At 37.3% G+C, this 20,691-nt stretch overlaps 1 protein-coding gene across 4 annotated transcripts in view; it reads left to right on the top strand.

Moving 5' to 3' along the window:
- R3HCC1L (R3H domain and coiled-coil containing 1 like) overlaps positions 1-20,691 on the top strand; it is a 96,949-nt gene that overhangs the window by 14,185 nt on the left and 62,073 nt on the right. For 2 of the 4 annotated variants that reach the window (XR_012381695.1, XM_073904347.1), the window contains exon 2: positions 7,038-7,144. The exons of 1 other annotated variant lie outside the window; for it this stretch is intronic. The gene's annotated coding sequence lies outside the window, so the exon portion shown is untranslated. Of the gene's footprint in view, positions 1-7,037; positions 7,145-12,035; positions 13,714-20,691 lie in introns of those variants that run through there. One more of the 4 variants, XM_073904348.1, reaches the window with a different exon arrangement.

Genomic DNA, 20,691 nt, shown 5'->3' with positions numbered 1-20,691 from the left:
GGCTCAGCTTTCTCTACTGCTGGATTGGGATTTGGCTCTCCAGGACCTGCTATAAATACCTGTATATGTTTCAACTTCCAAAGTTGTGTTACTCTTTTCTCCTCTTTCCATCCTTGTTGATTTGTATGTTAAAAAAACCCCAAACTTTTATATTAATAGGATTTTGTAAAGAAGCAAATTTATATGTGTATGTCCATTCCACTTTCTTAACCCACAGGGCTGAAAGGATTTGATAAGACTAACTGCAATATTTTTATGTGAAATGATACTACATGATCATTATAATTTTAATTCATGAAAGACAAATAACAGTATATGGTGCTCAAAAACAATAACTGCATATGGGTCTGCAGAGAGGGTACTGTTATAGTAAAGGAAGAATGTCATGCCCCCTTGACTGCAGGCTATCCCTTTAATCTCTACAGATAATTTTTGGTAAAAAACAAAAATGATTCATTTTCATTATAAGAAATCTAGTATATACTGATAAGTATGAGGAAGAAAATAAGAATCACTTTGAATCCTCAGTGTATTTTCTAGTCTTTTCTGTGTATTTACTTATGTATCTGTGCAAGTATGTTTAAATGAAACGTGTATTATTTTGCTTCTCCCCCACCATTTTTTCCCACAGTAAATGTATATATCTCTTAAGAGGATTGTTTTGTGCAGAATCTAAAGATAACAGTAACAACTTCTAACAGCTGCCATTTATTTGATTACAGATTATGTGCCAGGTACTGTGCTAATATCTTTTTTTTTCTGTTTAAATTATGTTGACGTTATTTCAGACTGCAGGAAAGTTAGAAGAATACAAAAAATTTACCCAGATACCTCAGACGTTAACACTTCTGTACATTTCCCTTTTCTCTGCCTCCTTCCCTTTCTCCTTTTCCTCCTCCTCCTTCCTTTTCTCTCCCTCTCTCTCTATCTCTCTCTATATACACACACACATATATATACACTCTTTGTATATGCATTTCTTTTTTTTTAAGATTTTTTTATTTATTTGACAGAGACACAGAGAGAGAGAGGGAATACAAGCAGGGGGAGAGGGAGCCTGATGTGGGGCTCGATCCCAGGACCCTGGGACCATGACCTGGGCCAAAGGCAGACGCTTAACGACTGAGCCACCCAGGTGCCCCTGTATATGCATTTCTTGAACTATTTGAGTTAGGTGCAGGCCTGTTTCCCTGTATACCTAAATACTTCAGAGTGCATTTTCTGAAAATAAGGATTTTTTTTTAATGTAACTACAGTACAGTTGTCAAAATCAGGAAATAGACATTGATTTAATGTTATTATCTATAGACATGTTCAAATTTCAACCCTTGTCCCAGTGATGTGCTTTTATAGCAAAAGAAAATTCTGCATTCCAATGGTCATATCTCTTTAGTTTCCTTTAATCTGGAGCATTTCCTCAGTCTGTGTTTTTTTCATGACATTGGCATTTTTGAAGAGTGCAGGCCAGTTATTTTGTAGAATGCCTCTAATTTGGGTTTATCTGATGTTTTCTCATGATTGGATTTAGGTTATCTATTTTTGGCAGGAGTACCATAGAAGTAATGTTATGCTTCTCAGTGCATCATGTCAGGAGGCGTAGGATGAATTACTAGTAATGTGATCTTGGATCACTTCATTAAAAATCCATCCTTGTTTTATACCTTTAGAAAAAAACACTGTTTTTTTTTTTTTTTTTAAGTTTTTTAAAAGGTAGTGTCTGCCAGGTTTTCCAGTGTGGTTACGGTTTTTCCTTTTGTAATTTTTTTGGTGGTAAAACATACATAACATAAAATTTACCAGTTTAGCTATTTTTATGTGTATAGTTTAGTGGGGTTAAGTACATTCACTTTTTTTTTTTTTAAGAGCAAGAAAGCTCATTTGTGCACACGTGTGAGCAGGGGTGGGGGGTGAGGAGCAGAGGGAGAGAGAGAATCTCAAGCAGGTTTCATGCCCATTGCAGAGCCCAAAGAGGGAGGGAGGGGGCTTGATCTCATGACCCAAGAGTTGAACACTCAACTGACAGAGCCACCCACATTTTGTTTGTAATTCTGAAGTATCTTTGAAAAAAACAATTTGGGACTTTATGAATGTCTTGTTACTTCTTGAACTTTTACTCACCAATTTTAGTATTTAGTGATTTCTGCCTGAATCATTTTCATGATGGTTCCTAAATGGTGAGTTTCTAATTCTGCCATTTTTTTCCTGCACTTATTTATAATAATACTTTATTTAATTTATTTCATAATTATTTGTTTTGTTGCTGTCCCTGATTTAGCCAGTGGGAGCCCCTTCAAGCTGATTCCTGTCATTCTTTTGGCTTGCCCTTCTCATTCTTTGAGTACTGCCTTACTTTTTACCACAACAAAATGTTTAGGCTCATCCTGTACTTTCCCACCCTGAGCACTGGAATGAGCTATTTCTTCAAGGAGCTCTGGTTCCTTTTAGTAGAGAATGGTTTTAAAAGCCATGATTGGGACTCCAGATGCCCTCGTTACTACTGGGTATTATTGCTCCAGGACCTCTTGGCAGGCATCTAGGAAATAGATGTATGTGGTATATGTGTGTGTGTCCGTGCACACTCAGTACATCTTCATCTGTCTAGTGAAAGCACTGAGTTTATACTGATAACCTCTGATCCCAGCCAGTACTACAGGGTTTATTCTGTCCCTCCTTTATTCTGTACTTATAACTCCCTCTTCCAACAGTGAGAAATATAGCCCTGTTATTCATATTTTTACTTATTGGCTCAATCCTGGAATATCAGAAAATAGTTTAAGAATTGCTTACTCATACCACTATTTAAAAGATACCTACTAAGGATAGTTCAATATATAGGTTTTCCTTTAGCTTAAGGGTATGTAGTCTAAATCTCCACTGTCAAATAGGGTAGCTACAACACATGAATTGTGTCCCAAGTGTAAAATATAGATTGGATTTTGAAAACTTAGTATGAAATAAGGAATGTCATATAAAACTTAGTATGAAATAAGGAAATAAGGAATGTCAATGCTAATATCTCATTAGCATTTTATTAATATCTTTATGTTAAAATAGTTTAGATATATTAGATAAGATATATTAATAAAATTAATTCCACCTGTTTTATTTTAATGTGGCTACTGGAAAATACTAAATTACATATGTGGCTCCCATTATGTTTCTTTTGGACAGTGCTGATCTAAAAACCATGTTTAAAAGTTACTTGGATTAGTTTTCTCTCTCCACCATTCTTCCCTCCCTCCCATGGTTATATTAGTCATTTGAAATACAGTTCAATTCTATTTCTATTCTGAGTTTTTCTCCTTGTCCTAATTGATCTTCCTTATTTTTGAGTATGTGAAACATTAACATGGTTCCAAAAGTCAGAATTGTACAAAAAATACATACTCAGAGCAGTGTGTCACCCTTTTCTTTTTCCTTACCACCTGTTTCCACCCACCCTCTATAGATAACCAGTTTCATCATTGCCTGAATTATCCTCACTGTGTGTTTTTCCCCCAGGAATGATGAGATACACGTATATTTTCTTATTTCCTCTTTTTTACACAAAAGGTGCATATTCTAGATAACTCTTTTGTACTTTGGTTTTCTCAATTAACAATATATTTTGGAATCCATTCCATATCAATTTATAGACTCACTCTCCCTCTCTCTGTCTTTTCTTCCCTCTGACAATTGTGTAGTACTACTCTATTGTGAGGATATTAACTATTCTTTTATGCTGTTTGCAATATTTTGCATTTACAAACTGTGCTGCAGAGACTAACCTGGTCATATACATTTTTGTATGTTGGAAATAAATGGATAATTTCCTAAAAAGGGATGGTTGGGTCAGAAGTTTAAAAGCATGTGTAGTTTTCATAAATATTGCTAAATCCCCTTCTTTGGGGGTTGTATAAATTTGAATTCTCACCAGCAGTGTATGAGAGTGTTCATTTCCTCACAACCTTGTCATCACAAGTGTTGTTAATACTTCTTAATTTTTGCTGACCTTATAGGTAAGAAGTGGTATCTCCATATAGTTTTAATGTTTATTTCTTTTGTTTGTAGTAGGGTTGAACATCTTTTCATATGTATAAAGGTCATTTAAATATCTTTTTTATGTGAATTGTCTTGTATCTTTTTATTAATTTCTCTGTTAGGGTTTTTTTCTCCTTCAGTTTTTTTTTTTAAAGATTTTATTTATTTGAGAGAGAGATAGTGAGAGAGAGCACAAGTGGGCAGGAGAGGGAGAAGCGGGGGTCCCTGCTCAGCAGGGTGCCCCATGTGGGGCTCAATCCAGGACCCTGAGATCAAGACCTGAGCTGAAGGCAGCTGCTTAGACTGAGCCACCCATGTGTCCCTCTCCCTCAGTTTTTAAGAGTTCTTTATTTTTAGGGATATTAGCTCTTTATAAGTTATATATGTTAAGATATTTTCTCCCAGTTTGTCAGTTGTCTTTTGACACACGTGCATGTGTGTGTGCACGTGTGTGTGTTTAGGCTTTCATTTTATCTAGTTCAATTTTTCAGTCTTTTGTTGCATCTGAATTTTGGGTTATAATTGGAGTACCTTTCCCTTTCCCCCGCGTGGGGAAGAATTTACATATTTTCTTCAGATATTTGTATCATTTTAGTTGTTTCATTCAGATCCCTGCTCCATTTAGAGTTTTTTTTAAAATGAGTATTATACAAGTTTAATAATCTTTTTCCAAATGCTAATTCGTTGTCCTGGCATATTTTTTCTTTAAAAAGTATAATTTTGCCCCAGTGTGTTTTGAGGTGCCCCCTTTAGCATACATTAAGTTTCCATTGAGTTTATTTCTGAACTTTCTTTTGCACTGATCTATTTCTGTACCATTATCAACGCTTTTAATTATAGAGGCTTGATAATATATCGAGGGATAGCTTTTAACATTTTTAATATTTCAGTGGTTATTCTTATATCTTTATTCTCTTGAACTTTAGTAATCAGCTGTCTATCTCCATAAGAAAGTTTGCTCAAGTAAGATTTTTATTGGGATTATGTTAAATTCATAAGTTACTTGAAGGAGAACTGACATCTTTATGATGTTGAATTGTGTTGAGTCCATTTGTTAAATCTACTTGTGTGTCAGGAATGTTTCAAAATTTTTATATTGGTTTTATACACTTCTTGTTAAATTTTCCATTTTTAAAAAATATTTGTAGGTCTTTATATCAATATTTATAGAGCTACATTATTCTTTCTACTGACTGTATTTTTCTATAGTTGAGATGTACCATAATCTATTTAACCTTGCCCGTATGGGTGCACATTAAAATTTATAATTTCTCACTATTATAAAGAGTTCTGGAATAAGTCTTCTGATAGAAGTTCATTATCTGAAATTTGTTAAAATGCTTTATACATTAATAAAATGTGTGCCTCCACTATCAATGTGTGAATGTTATTCAGTCTCCATTTACCAAAACAGGACCTTATTGCTCTTTTTTTAAATCTTTGTCAGTTTGACAGACAAAAAAAGGTACATTTATTTTGCTTTCTCTGCTCACTGATGTGATTTATTTTTTCTTAGGTAGTTTATTTTTTATCCATCCAACCATCCATTCAGTATATTCTTATTGAGCATCCACCATGTGCCATCCTGTAAGTTAGAACTATAATGATGACTGGAAGTTGATCTTTTTGTGTTTTTCATCATTTGTATTGTTTTGTTTTTTATCTCTCTCTTTTTTTAATGGCAGTTAATAGGCACTTCTGCCCTCTCAGATTAGTTCTCATAGGGCTGAGAGTGAGAAAAGATGACATTTTTATTCTGTTTGGGTCATGAGCTTCCAAGAAGTATTTTTGTTATTTGTATTTATTTTCATTGCACATTCTATGGTAGGTAAATGACTGTGTTAAGCTCTTAGTATTCACAAAATGAGATAATGAAAGTTAACTGCATACACTAGTGTCAAAGAAGTGATAATTACATATTTTTATAAAAGTAACTTTTATTATTATTATTATTTTCCAGGTGAGGCTGCTCTTTTTTTTTTTAATTTTTTATTGTTATGTTAATCACCATATATTACATCATTAGTTTTTGATGCAGTGTTCCATGATTCATTGTTTGTTCATAACACCCAGTGCTCCATGCAGAACGTGCCCTCCTCAATACCCATCACCAGGATAACCCATCCCCCCACCCCCCTACCCTCTAGAACCCTCAGTTTGTTTTTCAGAGTCCATCATCTCTCATGGTTCGTCTCCCCCTCTGACATACTCCCCTTTTCTTCCTCTCCTGTTATCTTCTTCTTTTCCTTTTTTCTTAAAATATGTTGCGTTATTTGTTTCAGAAGTACAGATCTGTGATTCAACAGTCTTGCACAATTCACAGCGCTCACCGTAGCACATACCCTCCCCAATGTCTATCACCCAGCCACCCCATCCCTCCCACCCCCAACCACTCCAGTAACACTCAGTTTGTTTCCTGAGATTAAGAATTCCTCATATCAGTGAGGTCATGTGATACATGTCTTTCTCTGATTGACTTATTTCACTCAGCATAACACCCTCCAGTTCCATCCACGTCGTTGCAAATGGCAAGATCTCATTCCTTTTGATGGCTGCATAATACTCCATTGTGTATATATACCACATCTTCTTTATCCATTCATCTGTCGATGGGCATCTTGGCTCTTTCCACAGTTTGGCTATTGTGGACATTGCTGCTATAAACATTGGGGTACACGTACCCCTTCGGGTCCCTACATTTGTATCTTTGTGGTAAATACCCAGTAGTGCAATTGCTGGATCGAACGGTAGCTCTAATTTCAACTGTTTGAGGAACCTCCATACTGTTTTCCAGAGGGGTTGCACCAGCTTGCATTCCCACCAACAGTGTAGGAGGGTTCCCCTTTCTCCACATCCCCGCCAACATCTGTCGTTCCCTGACTTGTTAATTTTAGCCATTCTGACTGGTGTGAGGTGGTATCTCATTGAGGTTTTGATTTGGATTTCCCTGATGCCGAGTGATGTTGAGCACTTTTTCATGTGCCTGTTGGCCATTTGGATGTCTTCTTTGGAGAAATGAGGCTGCTCTTTATCAGAAGGAAAGCTCTGTGTCGTTTGCCTTCAGACACAATCTATCTGCGTGTTCTAAGGTTTTATTATTCAGAAAATAAATGTCATTTATTTGGTAAGTCAGTTAATTACGACTTTTGCATATATTATAGAAATATTTATTACTCTAAATATTTGCTTGCTTGCTTATATTTTGTTTCTTTAGTGTCATTTTATTTGTAACTTTCATGTAAAAAACAAGTTTAAGAGTGGCAATTACCTGAAGGACTAACGGTCTCTTAAAGATTTTCTTCTATTCACTGTTCTTAATTTTGGTGTTTGTGGTAAAGAGAAAAGGGGCTGGTTAAATATTGGCATTAGTTCTCACAGCTGGAATACAGTTTTGCTCTTTTTAGTCTCTCTCCATCTAAGAATTGAGAATTGACATCCTTCCTGTCAAGCTCTAGAACTTCTGTCTCGTTCATACAGGGAGCAGTTCAGCCATCCCTGGTGGTCTAGTGGTTAGGATTCGGCGCTCTCTCATACAGGGAGCAGTAAAGAAGCTGTGTTATTGTAGAGGTTTGAAGAACTGATTCAGGAAGAGTAGATGGTCAATTATGTCTTCAGTAAGGCATAATGAAGCAGAATGAAAATGCTATCAAAGGGATTAGAAATGAAAAATAATGAGGTATATAGTGAAACTGATTTTAGTTGTTTAATATTACTCTGTAGGTGTTTTTTTTTAATTAAGTTTTTTTCCAGGAAGATATAAGTTGATATGATCACTGTTTTTTAAGAGGTTCTTCTTACCCACATCCTCATAACGATCTTTTCAGTCTATTCCAGGTTCTGATTCTTATGTGTCACCAGTGATAACTGGGAAGCTGATATGTAGGGTGAAGTCTTGAGTGGTATCAAGAGGGTTAGTCATAGCAAATGTCAGAAGATAATCATACTTGGGTGCTGCTGAAGCATATGGCAAAAAATTGGAAACTAATGAAATGATACTGGTGACTTGCAGAACTTTCTATTAAATGGTTTTACGTAGCAATATATAATGAAGAGTAAATATTGACATTGAGAGCTGAGCTTAAAAGTATTCTCAAGTAGAATCTAAGGATGAGGAGCCACAGCTATGGAAAAAACAGGGAAAGAAGATTCTCTTTTCATATCTTTTTTGGTAATCCCTTTGCTTTTGTTAGCATCAGAAAGCTGACTTCTGATGTTCTTAGAGTGTGTGTCTGGCTTGTGTGAGTAGAGGGTTTGGATTTCATTGTGCATGAGTCTGAAACGGCCCCGATCTGAGAGCATACCAAAGTGAGTTTTAATATTGGTTATTTAAAATCTCCTTGTACCTGTCTTATTAGGAGTATTATTTTCTTAAGAAGAAACTAATTTGCAACTGCTATAAAGAGTGACATTGTGTCCGGGAAAATGCTGTACTAACACACTGTGTTGTCCCACAAGAGTACTTCCCAAGTCCCTGAACGCAGTGCTGACAATCTGTGACGGCCTGTGAATGGTTGGGCAGCAGTTGGGGAAGAGCGCCAGCAGAGTGAGGTGGTTGTGTGTAAGTCATAGAGGAGGTGGGGAGGGCAGCAAATGAGAGGAGAGCAGAGCAACTCGGGTTCTGTGGGCAGTTTGAATGGAAGCTATTGTTAGCTCTGCTAAAATGACTGTGAAGTGAGCAGCCAGAGAGTGTGGGGGGCTTTTGGTGGAGCAGAAAAATCGGGTATTTCACTTTTCTTTTCAAAGTGTCATTGTTTCATTCTGTCTCCAAACTGTAAGGCTAAATGTTCTATTGATGAGAGTATGGATTGGATAGATTTAAAAATTTTGAAGACACTAGAAATACCACTTCATGCCAGGAAATGAGACTATAAAAATCAGGGTGATAGGGATGGGACTTATCTTTTCCAGGAATTATTGTAATGGTAGTAAGGCCAGTTAGCATATCTAGATCCGGAATGACTGGGCCTTTATCTCAGACAAATGTATATCCTGTTATTTATTTATATATTAGATTTTTTATACATTTACCTCCAACTGGTGGTGTTTTAGAAACATGTAGCATAGCTACATGGAGGGAGGAGACAGAGTTGTGACTGTATCTCTAACAGAGGGATTCCACTCCCTTTGCAATTCTCTTACTGCTATTGCACTTCGTTTTGTTTTGTTTTATTTTTAAAGCTCTTCTCTGCTATCTGTTGTTTTACCCCAGTTTTTCTTTTTTGGATTTATTTATTTTAGAGACAGAGGAGTGCCCATGAGCAGGGGAAGGACAGAGGGAGACAAGCAGACTCCCTGCTGTGTGGGAGCCCTAAATGGGGCTCAATCCCAGGATCCCGAGATATGACTTGAGCCAAAACCGGTCGTTTGATTTAGCCACCCAGGTGCCCTTACTCCAATTTTTGGAAGGCATGTATTCTAGTCGGCTACACTAGTTAAGTGCAGGGACTTTGGAATCAGACATCAAGGCATGGGTTTCTGAGTATTTCTGGATTGTGGAATAGAATTTAATGTGGGGCAAGTTATGGTTCAGTATGGTTCAAGCTTTGGCTCTAGCTAGACTAGTGTCTTTAACTGTCTTCAAAATAACATTCTTTGACTTACTGCCTCTTCATATTGTTCACACTATTCCTTCTCCTGGGAATGTCTACCTCTGATTCTCTTTCCCTAAACCAGCTTATAAAGGCCTCGCTCCAATTCCACCTACTTTATGACATCGTCAACCATTCCAGGCCCTTAGTGATATTTCACTTTCTATGTTTTTATCATTTATTGCTTTTCTCTTTATTTGGCTATCATATATTACCTTAAAATTTTTTTTTTAGATTTTGTTTATTTATTTATTTGTCAGAGAAAGAGAAAGCATGCAAGTGAGCACAAGCAGGGGGAGCGGCAGGCAGAGGGAGAAGCAGGCTCCCTGCTGAGCAAGGAGCCCAATGCACGGACTCAATCTTAGGACCCTGGGATCATGACTTGAGCCAAAGGCAGATGCTCAACCGACTCAGCCACCCAGGTGTCCCAAAATTTTTTGAAAAAATTTTTTTACCTTCCCAATTAGGTGGGGACAACTTAAAGGGGAGGTTACATTATTCATGTGGTTCAAACCATGTTATATTATTGTAGTCTTACTTTACAATCTCCACTGTCCCAGCATAGATCTCAGTACAGTATCTGCACTTAGTAAATATTTGTTTTGACTTGGAGAAAATGCCATTACCTGTTGTTAGCTTTTCCAGTCTTTAACATATATCTTTCTTTTTGTATCATAAGAATAATAGATTAAAATGCAGTTTAAGTACCTGAGTTATGTTTGTTCAGTACACTGTACTTCTTGGAAAGTCTTCTGTAGTGCTCGATACAGGCCTCCTGATTTTTTAAAGGAGGATTGCTCTTAAGATACTATATTCTAAGGTAATTACAGTATTTGTTTTTCTTGAATCTCTAATTAGTAAACCTTTAATCTGCATATAAAAGAAGCTCTTATTTGTTAATTTTCTAATGTTTTCTTTGCCTGCTTTGAAGTGCAACTTGCTTCTTTTGGTTTTTCAGATTCTTAACCAGCCACATTTGGCCTTCACACTTGAGAGCATAGCTACATGGAGGGAGGAGACAGAGTTGTGACTGTATCTCTAACAGAGGGATTCCACTCCCTTTGCAATTCTCTTACTGCTATTGCACTTCTTTTGTTTTGTTTTGTTTTATTTTTAAAGCTCTTCTCTGCTATCTGTTGTTTTACCCCAGTTTTTCTTTTTTGGATTTATTTATTTTAGAGACAGAGGAGTGCCCATGAGCAGGGGAAGGACAGAGGGAGACAAGCAGACTCCCTGCTGTGTGGGAGCCCTAAATGGGGCTCAATCCCAGGATCCCGAGATATGACTTGAGCCAAAACCGGTCGTTTGATTTAGCCACCCAGGTGCCCTTACTCCAATTTTTGGAAGGCATGTATTCTAGTCGGCTACACTAGTTAAGTGCAGGGACTTTGGAATCGTAATCAATACTTGGAGGCTGTGTGATTTTAAGTAACTTAAGTTTCAAATTTCTCATCTGTAAAATTGAGATAATCATAGCTACCTCTTAGTTTGTAGTTGGGATCAAATGAGGTAATATATATAACAGCACAGATTAAGCCTACTGGCATCTACTTTCAAAATTTACTGTGTGGTTTATTAGATTTAGTTTGTGATTCCTAAAGGGAAAGAAAGATCAAGGTGAATGCATGTTAGGTTTGAGGTGCAGTCCTAAAGTCTTGTCCATTTCAACTGTCTTGTCAACTATAGGATATCAGTGAGTGAAACCCAGGATAGACCCAGGAGAGAAACTAATTTCTAATAAGTCTAGAAATACAGACCAACCTCCAGATGTCTAGTAGGGAAAGAAGTTTTAGGAGGGAGTTTTTCCTTTCTCTTTTCCCCAGGTATATATGCAGAGTAGGAAGCAGAATTTTCTTTCCACCTTTCTATTACATGTTATATTGCTGTTGTTCAGTTATATTAAAGTTTTGGTCTGACTGCCTTTTGAGGTGGTCAATAAAAGGTGCACTAACATTAAACTTCGAACAGTTAAGTTGGTGAACTATGGGGTTACCATGTCAGTGGAGTGTGAAAGAGACTAAGCTTCATACTGTTTCCCAGCCTATAAAGCGTGAAATCAGTTGGTGCCGATGCATGGCGACTCTAGTCACTGGAGTGTAAAATAACTTGAGGACATGAATTGTGTTTCATTGTGAGAAAAAGCCTTTCATGCCATGGTTTGTTTATGTGTTTTGGTGCCCCTACGATCCTACTGGAATCATGTATCCTGTATATAGTTTCATTGTCTTGAAAATCAGATATTCATGAAATATTTCTTCCAGTTATGCAAGCTGTATTCTTCTGCAACTGCATGTAGAGAGGCAAAGGCTGTAAATCTCCAACACAGACTAATAATAAAATACTGTAGCTATTATATCCTGTTTAAGATTGTATCTGAAAATACCATCTTCAGTAGGTATTTGATGTACATGTTTCTTCTGTTTTTAGACTCAGGTTTGAAAGTGCACTCTACATTCTGCTTTGAAGCTTCCTTCAGTCTAAGAATTGTGTTACCAGTTTCACTGGTTGCTGTTCCCACGTTCACATGTGCTTCTGGAGAAAGGGAAGTATGCAGAGAAGGACAATGTTTTCAAATGGTTGGGGGAGTTGGAGGAAGAAGTATAGAGATTATTCTTGTGGGGAATAGAAGAGAGGGAGTTCCTCTCCTGACACCTGGTGAGATTCTTCACCATATGGCTTTGAGGGTGAGGCAAGGTGAATGAGGAAGTTTCAGAGACAATAGTGAATTATTATTGTCAGCACTTTTAAGGCTGGAAGGTTATTGGAAATAGGCATGCCATGAAAGCATTCAAGAATGGTTCTTTCATTCTTATCCTCGGTTTTCGTGTTTTACTGCAGCGGTGTTTGAACTCTGGTTGTTTTTGTATTTATACAGAAGCAAATTGTGAATATTTATGAAATTAATACATTATTATAAGAAACCATCCTGCTGAATATCAAGCAGTGTATTTGTAGCAGTTAAATGCAGGGACTTTGAAATCCTAACTGGTGCTCAGAACTGTGTGATCTTGAATTACTTAAGCTTCAGGTTTCTCATTTGTAAAACTGGGATAATAAGAAGCACCTCATAGTATTATAGTTGGAATCAAATGAGATCTCTTATATATGTATTTATATATATATATATTTGTTTTTCTTGAATCACTAATTAGTAAACCCTCAATCTGCATAAAAGAGAAGCTTCATATTTGTTAATTTTCTAATGTTTTCTTTGCCTGCTTTGAAGTGAAACTTGCTTCTTTTGGTTTTTCAGTTTCTTACCAGCCACATTTGGCCTTCACACTTGCGAGCATAGCTACATGGAGGGAGGAGAGAGACAGAGTTGTGACTGTATCTCTAACAGAGGGATTCCACCCCCTTTGCAATTATATATATATAAAACACTTAGCATAGTCCCTGTCACATGGTAAATACTCATTAAATGGTAGTTGGTTATTTTTTCCTCTTTTTCTTCCTCTGCTACTACTCTTGGTACTACTCTACCACTTTTTCAGTTTTGCTTGTAGGGCCTAAACCTTAATGAAACAGAAAACATAATTAGAGTTCACAGCAGCAGATTTTGGGTGAAAAATATGTCGTTGTTCTCTTAGCCATGGCTTAATAGATCCTAACCAAATAGAAACTCTGTAAAAAGACTTTTTTCATGAAAGGATTGTTATGTTGACTTAGTAAGATAGCCTTGCAAATAAATATAAAAAATTATTTTAAAATGTATTTGGTTAATGCAAATAAAATAGCCTTTCTATGAACTTAGGGAGTTTACAGACATAAAATAAGAGTTCAGAGTATTGTCATTTCTTGTTACTCACTTAACACAAGCTGTTTTTTCTGAGGAAGTGCCTTTTTAAAAATTCTTAGGAGAAATGTTTTGTCTGATGTTAAGAATAGTCGTAGTAGAGTTCCTGTCTAGTGTATGAGGCACTTTTTTGTGGGAATGGGATGGAAAAGTCTTCCTGATCATTTATACCAATGGAGATGAGCATTAGTGTGGGTAATATATTTGGTTTTGATCTGCATTATGTGATTCTTTTTGCAGCATAATTAACTCCCTGATTGACTTCTGTTCAGCTAGTATTTCTGGAGCACATACGGGGTGAAAACCTGGGTAAGGCAACTATGATGAGGATAAAACTACTAGTTTAGTTGATATGAGACGTGGGTTTTGATCTCAGTTCCTACTCTTAGATGAATTCCTCAAGCACTTTTCCTCATCTTTAAAATGAGGAGGTGATACCACTTGGTTTTCAAAGATCTTTTTCATCTGGAAGCTTTTAAGATAGATATGGAGGTAGCTTGGCAGTTGGGAAATGCAGCAGTGACACATTTTGGCCACCAGAGTTTGAAGTCCATCAGTCAGCTTGTGCTATGTTTTAACAAGAAGGTAAGCCAGCATCCTTGGAAATGAGGAGGTCACGTTGCTTTTATATCCGTTTAGTTTAAATAAGTTATGGAGCTTCTTGCTTTTCTGATTCTACCTGGATTAAATCTATTTCTGCTTTTGTTATTTTCAACCTTCTAGATAGGACTGTGAGAAGTATGTAAGAAGGGAGAAGAGTAGAGGTTTCTAGTTGTCAGGGATTCATTAAATTTTTTTTTATTAAAGATTTTTATTTATTTATTGAGAGAGAGAGAGAATGGTAGAGAGCATGAGAGAGAGGAAGGTCAGAGGGAGAAGCAGACTCCCTGCCGAGCAGGGAGCCCGACGCGGGACTCGATCCCGGGACTCCAGGATCACGACCTGAGCCGAAGGCAGTCGCTTAACCAACTGAGCCACCCAGGCGCCCGGGATTCATTAAATTTTGTTCTCCAAGATAGTGAGTGGCTCTCAGATGACCCATGGGCAACTTTGATGGGAGGCACAATAGTATGGGTGACCAAATTCAGTTATTTTTGGTCACCTTCTTCCCCCCAAATACACAGGCACACACACAAATGATACTCAACCCTAATTATCTCCATTGTCTTTGAAATCCCAAGGATGAAAATGAAATGTCTGAGAAATACAATAGAACGAGCACAGCACTTATAATTAAAACCTAGGTTCCAGCCTTTCTTTGTCACTTAATATCTATTTAACCATGGACATCACAACCTCAGATCCTTAGTTTCCTTATTTGGAAAATAAAGATGTTGGATTCTGACCTATGCAATCTCTTTCAGTAGTGTAATTCTAAGATTCTGTAAAAATTCTTTAATATTTATGTGAAGGGCAGTGATATTCTGGATACATTATAATTAAGTAGTATTTTATAAAAATAGTACATAATTTGTTTTTTGGGGGGCAAGAAACAGGACTATAAGTGTTGTTAAGGCATTAATGTTAAAATATTAAAGTCAACTACATAAGAGCAAGAAGAACACTCCACTGAGACATTTTTCTAACCCCACAAACAAATTCTCTAGACCGTAGGCTCAGGGTGCAACAAGTCAACCAAGAGGGGCCATACTAGGCAGGGACCAGGCCAAGCTGATTTGGGGTATAGCTGATAATGAAGCATTCATAGGGGAAGTCATTTGGGGATAAATTAGCTTGAAAAAAGAGGGCATCTATATCACAAAGGGAATCTATATCAAAAAGCTGGAGTCCGAATCCGTTTCTTCCAGCTACACAAGTGAAAATAACTTTGATACAGAGTCCAGTTATGAGAGTCTGAGTTGCTGTCTGAGAGCACTGGATAATGGATAATGTGGAAGGAACAAAGAGGGCATGGAGTCCAAATAGACAAGCTGAGTGTCTAGAAGGCGACAGAGCAAATGGATGCAGGGGCGTGCTTGTGAAAACGAGCAAGGATTAGTACTTAGATTCGATATGTACACAAGAGAGTAGAAGCCAGCCAGGCAGACTGGATAGAAACAGAATTTTGGGATTATCCTGACTTTAATTAAGCACCATCCTTGGTGTTGGTAGGCAGGGTCTGCTTGGTGTACCCAAGGCTCCACACATTTGAGGCTAGTGATTTTTATCTCTGACAAACCCTACATGGTTGTATGGTTCTGATGGCTTTACACTCCACTGGGTACACATATTCACAGATCTGTGCACTAACACTGCAGAGTTCATTTCACGGAACTGGCTAGTAAAAAATTTGGCAGGCAAGCTAGCTTTCTGAGTGCTCCTAGGAATGGAGCCCAGCTGTTCCCTTTGGGCTTTGAGCTGTTGGAATTCATTGGGATAGCAGCTAGAAAGAATGAAACTGTAACATTTTCAGCCTAGTTCATGACAGCAAAGCAGAGGTGTTAGAATTTCTGTTCTAGAGGTTTACACTGCAAGTAACTTAACCTGCTTGTGTGTCTTAATATTACTGGGCTTCTGACCGCTGAAATATGGCTTGGATCGATGGTGGTTTGGAGAAAGTAGAAAGAGGTCTATCCATCATTCAGAGGCTCCGTAGAAGCTGCCTGATAATGCTGCTTTCACCAAGCAGCCATCTGTCCATCCATCCATCAGTAGGATGAAATGAGATTTAGCGGAACAGGCAGCCGTAACTCTGAGACACTTTCTGACCAACAATTGCAGCCCTGGCCCGAGTCTGACCACAAAGCACAGCGCTGGGGATTGGCGGGATGTGGCAGCAAGTGCAGTCTCATTCCCGTCAGTGCAAGCAAGCATACTGAGTGTGTTCAGTATGAGACCAGAGCACGGCCATACTTCCCATACAAAATTTTATAAACTTGGGGTGATCAGCAAACAGTAATGTTCTTTTAGCTCCATACTGTTTTACAAGTTGAACAGATCCTTTTGATGGAGAGTTTTTTGTTTGGCTTGGAGAAGAAATAGAATTAAGACCTGATTTCCTTTTGCTGGAATCCCACCACAGTGTAGCCTTTAACCTGTATCTTATATTAGCAGAATGCTTTGTAAATGCAAATGAATCAGGATGATCACCTTTTTCTCCATTGAAAATACTGGGTACTTTTGGCAATTCCCAGTTTGTCATAGTATTGAGGGATAAGGCTAAATTAAATTTGAGGATAATTCAGTGATTTTATTTTGTACAAATTCTTTTTCCTATTAAATTGAAATTTGTACCTAGGTTGTTAGGTGGCAGAAATGGAATTTTCTTTCTCTTATTTCTCTCTACTTTATATTAGTGGTGTCGATATGAAGGAAAGAAAAGAAAATATGGATAGAAAAATGACTAAAAGACTAGAAGCTAGAAGCGGATTACTCCTAAGATGGATAATCAGGCTCTGAGTGATTGACTGTTAACTGTCATCTTCCTCCTTCCCTGCTTTTCCAGGGCCCTGAGCCGTCTAAAAGCCTCTTGGTCAGTACAGATCTCCTGGACTAAAGATGGGGTTATGTTCTGATAAACCCATTGTAAGTTGAAAATATCATAAGTTGAAAGTATGTTTAATATACCTACCTTACGGAACATCAGAGCTTAGCATGGCCTAATCTAAATGCTCTCATTTACATTAGCCTGTAGTTGAGCAAAATCATCCAACACAAAGCCTATTTTATAATAGAGTGTTGAATATCTATTGTATTGAGCACTGTACCGAAAGGGAAGAGGTGCAGGTTGGCTTTAAGTCTATCAGTTGTCTCTCCTTGTGATGATGGCGTGGCTGATGGGAAGCTGCAGCTCACTGCCGCTGACCAGCATTACCAGAAAGTATTGTACCGCATATTGCTTGCAAGCCCAGGAAGAAATGAAAGTTCGCAATTCAAAATATGGTTTCTGCTTAACACATATGCATTCCCACTGTTGTAAAGTTGTAGAATTGTTAAGTCAAACCATTGTAAGGCAGGGACAATGGGTATAGCTCTGTGCTCATGTTGCCTATCCTGGTACCTTTCCTACCCTGGCCAGCTTCCTTTGACTGTTTTCTTGCAGTGGTCACTTCAGACCTCAGCTCCTGCCCTTTGTTCTGAAGCCTTGCTTTTCATTTCAGATTGGGGGAGGGGTCGGGGGAGCCTAATGTACCGGAGATGCCTCGGAAATGAGAACCTTGGATGAATTCCTGGGCCTATTGATCCACCGGCAGTTTATGCATCCTGACATTCATAATCTCAGTAGGCTGCTGATGTTCCTGATTAATGGGCCCAGGGGCTGTCCATCCGTCACTTCACATTAATTACTGAAGAGGTGTTTTTCCAGTGATTTACCTGACAGCGGGCTGTGATAAATACCCCTAAGCAGAGTGGGCAGTGATTAATCATAGGGCCACACCCCTCCCCCCCCACTTTCCTTTCCCCCTAACCACAGGCCAGCATTGGGACCTGACCAAAGAGTGCCCCCTCCCCGTAAACTATCTATCTCCGTAATTGCTTGTGGATGCATATTTATTGGGGCAATGGACGTGGCAGATAGCATTCTAGAATTTTTGCCAAAGATGATGAAAAATAAATCTTCCCAATAGGAAGAGTAACTAGTATGTTTTTACATGGGGCAGAAAAGTATGTATGAGCTGCCTTTATGTTGCTTTTAAGAAATCTGATAGAAGTATTGCCTACCTACTCTGCATGTGCTCAGCACTGTGGTAGTTGCTCTGTGAGCTTTAAAAGGAGGAGAAAGTATAGTTTTTGTTTTTGTGAAATTAAATTCTCCCTATTCGGGGAGAATCTGTGAACACATAGGAAAAATTAGAGAACATTTCAAGGCCCTAATATAATCTTGGCAGGATTGGGGTAGAATTCCAGGATTTCAGTTCTTGCTTTGGCCTTAGAAAATGAAATTTAGTAAAATATTTGAATATTAAGTATTTTCCATGTGTCTGGCATTCTGTTGAACCCTGGAACTATGAAGATGAATGTGAGATACAGCACAGACCTCGGGAAGCAAAGGCTAGTGCCCTTGGCTTCAGTTTCTCAAGCTTTAAAATAAGGTTTTCCAGGAAGTTAAATATTTTAAATTAATTTAAAATTAATTACTTTAAAATTTAAAGTGATTTAAAATTATTTTTTTTAAGTAGGTTCCACGCCCAGCGTGGAGCCCAACACAGGGCTTGAACTCATGACCCTGACTAAGATCAAGACCTGACCTGAAATCAAGAGTTGGATGCTTAACTGACTGAGCCACCCAGGCACCCCTAAATTTACTTTTATATTAACTTTCACATTAATGTTTTTTCTTGGGATATTTATTGAGTACTTGTTATGTTCCTGAAGATATAAGAAGCATGTGAGAAATAGTATTTGCTCTCAAAAAACTGTATTACAGAATATGAGGTGACATTCAGTGAAACATTTAAAGAAGCATATAAGTTTGTATGTAATGACATGAATACCATAGATATGAATGCACATGAATTCACAGAAGGGTGAAATCAACGTGTCTTCAAACAGTTAAAGGAAAAAGCTGGATCTGAGATAAGTCTTTTGAAGGAATGGTGACTAGGAGGTGCGTTTAAACTGAGACAATTCAAGGAGAGCATTTCAGAAATTGGAGTGAACAGATCATGAGGCCATCTGATGCAGAATGGAGGATTTGTGTCTGAGAGTGATAGAAATATGATTGGAACAGTAGAGTGACACCAAATTTTGGAGAACCTTGAATTCTGGGTAAGATTATTCTATATCTTGTAGACTCTGGTGAGTCACTAAGGTTTTGAGCAAGGGATTATGAAAAGAAGGTGTGTTTTAGATAAAAGTATTATATATCGATGTACCTAAAGTTATTTGGAATTACCAGAGTATCTTAGAATATTCTCAGTGTCCTCTTCTCTGAGGTTGTTCAGAGTAAAACTATCCAGATTAAAAATATAGTTTGATATATCTCCCTGAGTGCAATGCAAAGATTGTGTGGTTTGGTTATATATAGAATAGATAATAGCCTAGGTTTTACAATCTTTATTCATGCTAAATTGAGTGAGTCAGTGGGAGTTTTAAGTAATGACTGCAGAATTAAATTAGGAAAGACTATAGCCTCAAGTTTTAAGAAACAAATTGGTCTTTAGTCTTACTAATGTAACTTCATTAAGCTTGGGCTAATTACTCACTGGCTTCTTAAAGCCAAGAATCAGGAATTAAGAAGTCAGTGCGGTCACCTATATTTTGATAGGAATTTCTGGAGGATGTGATTTTTTTTTCATTAAATTAATATATAATTTACATACAGTATAATTTACTTTTCTTAGAGTATATTGTGTCAGTTTTGACAAAAGCATGCAGTCCTGTAACTCCCACACAATTAAGATACAGAACAGTTCCATCAATCCAAAAAATTCCTCTGCCCCTTTGTAATCAACCCCTCACCTGAACTTGAGCTTCTGGAAGCTACTGATATATTTTCTTTCTGTTAAGTTTTGCTTTTTTCAGAATTTCTTATAAATGGAATTGTATTTCCCTAGTGATGTTGAGCATTTTGTGGTGTGCTTATTTGCCATCTTTATATCTTCTTTGGTAAAGTATTGTTCAAAATGTTGTTTGTTTTTGGATATTGAATTTTGAGAGGCCATTATGTATTCTGGATAAAGTTCTTTATCAGATACACATTTTGCAAATATTTTCTCCCAGTCTGTGATTTGTCTTTTCATTCTCTTAACAGTGTCTTTGAGAAACAGAAGTTCTTAATTTTGCTGAAGTCCACTTTATTGATTTAAACATTTTTTTCTTATTTTATGGATCATGCTTTTGGTGTTGTATCTAATAAATCTTTGCTTAACCCAAAGTCAAAAAGATTTCCTTCTATATTTTCTTCTAGTAATGGTATAGTTTTAGGTTTTATATTTAGGTCTGTGATTCATTTTGAGTTAGTTTTTGCATATGGTGTGAGGTATGGATAGAAATTATCTTCTTGTTATCAATATGAATTTTTAATTGTTTCAGCACCATTTATTGGAAAGCCTGTCTTCATTGAATTTCTTTTGTACCTTTGTTGAAAATCAGCTGATCATATATGTGTGGGTCAGTTTCTGGACTTTTTCCCCCATTCTGTTGATCTTCCCCCAGATCTGTTGATCTGTTGATTTATCCTTTCTCCAATACCACACTGGTTTGATTACTATACAGTAATCAGGTGAGGTAGAGTAAATTGTCTTAACTTGGTTCTTTTTTCAAAATTGTTTTGGCATTTCTGGTTTCTTTGCCCCTCTATAATTGTTTGAGAATGAGCTTGTTAATTTCTATAAAATTCCTTTT

Source organism: Callorhinus ursinus, unplaced genomic scaffold (genome assembly GCF_003265705.2).
Source record: "Callorhinus ursinus isolate GAN/ISIS: 27379988/994484 unplaced genomic scaffold, GSC_fseal_2.0 scaffold20, whole genome shotgun sequence".
NCBI classification, from domain to species: domain Eukaryota; kingdom Metazoa; phylum Chordata; class Mammalia; order Carnivora; family Otariidae; genus Callorhinus; species Callorhinus ursinus.
The sequence above is the reverse complement of the archived record's forward strand: the minus strand, read 5'-3'. Positions and strand labels throughout refer to the sequence as shown.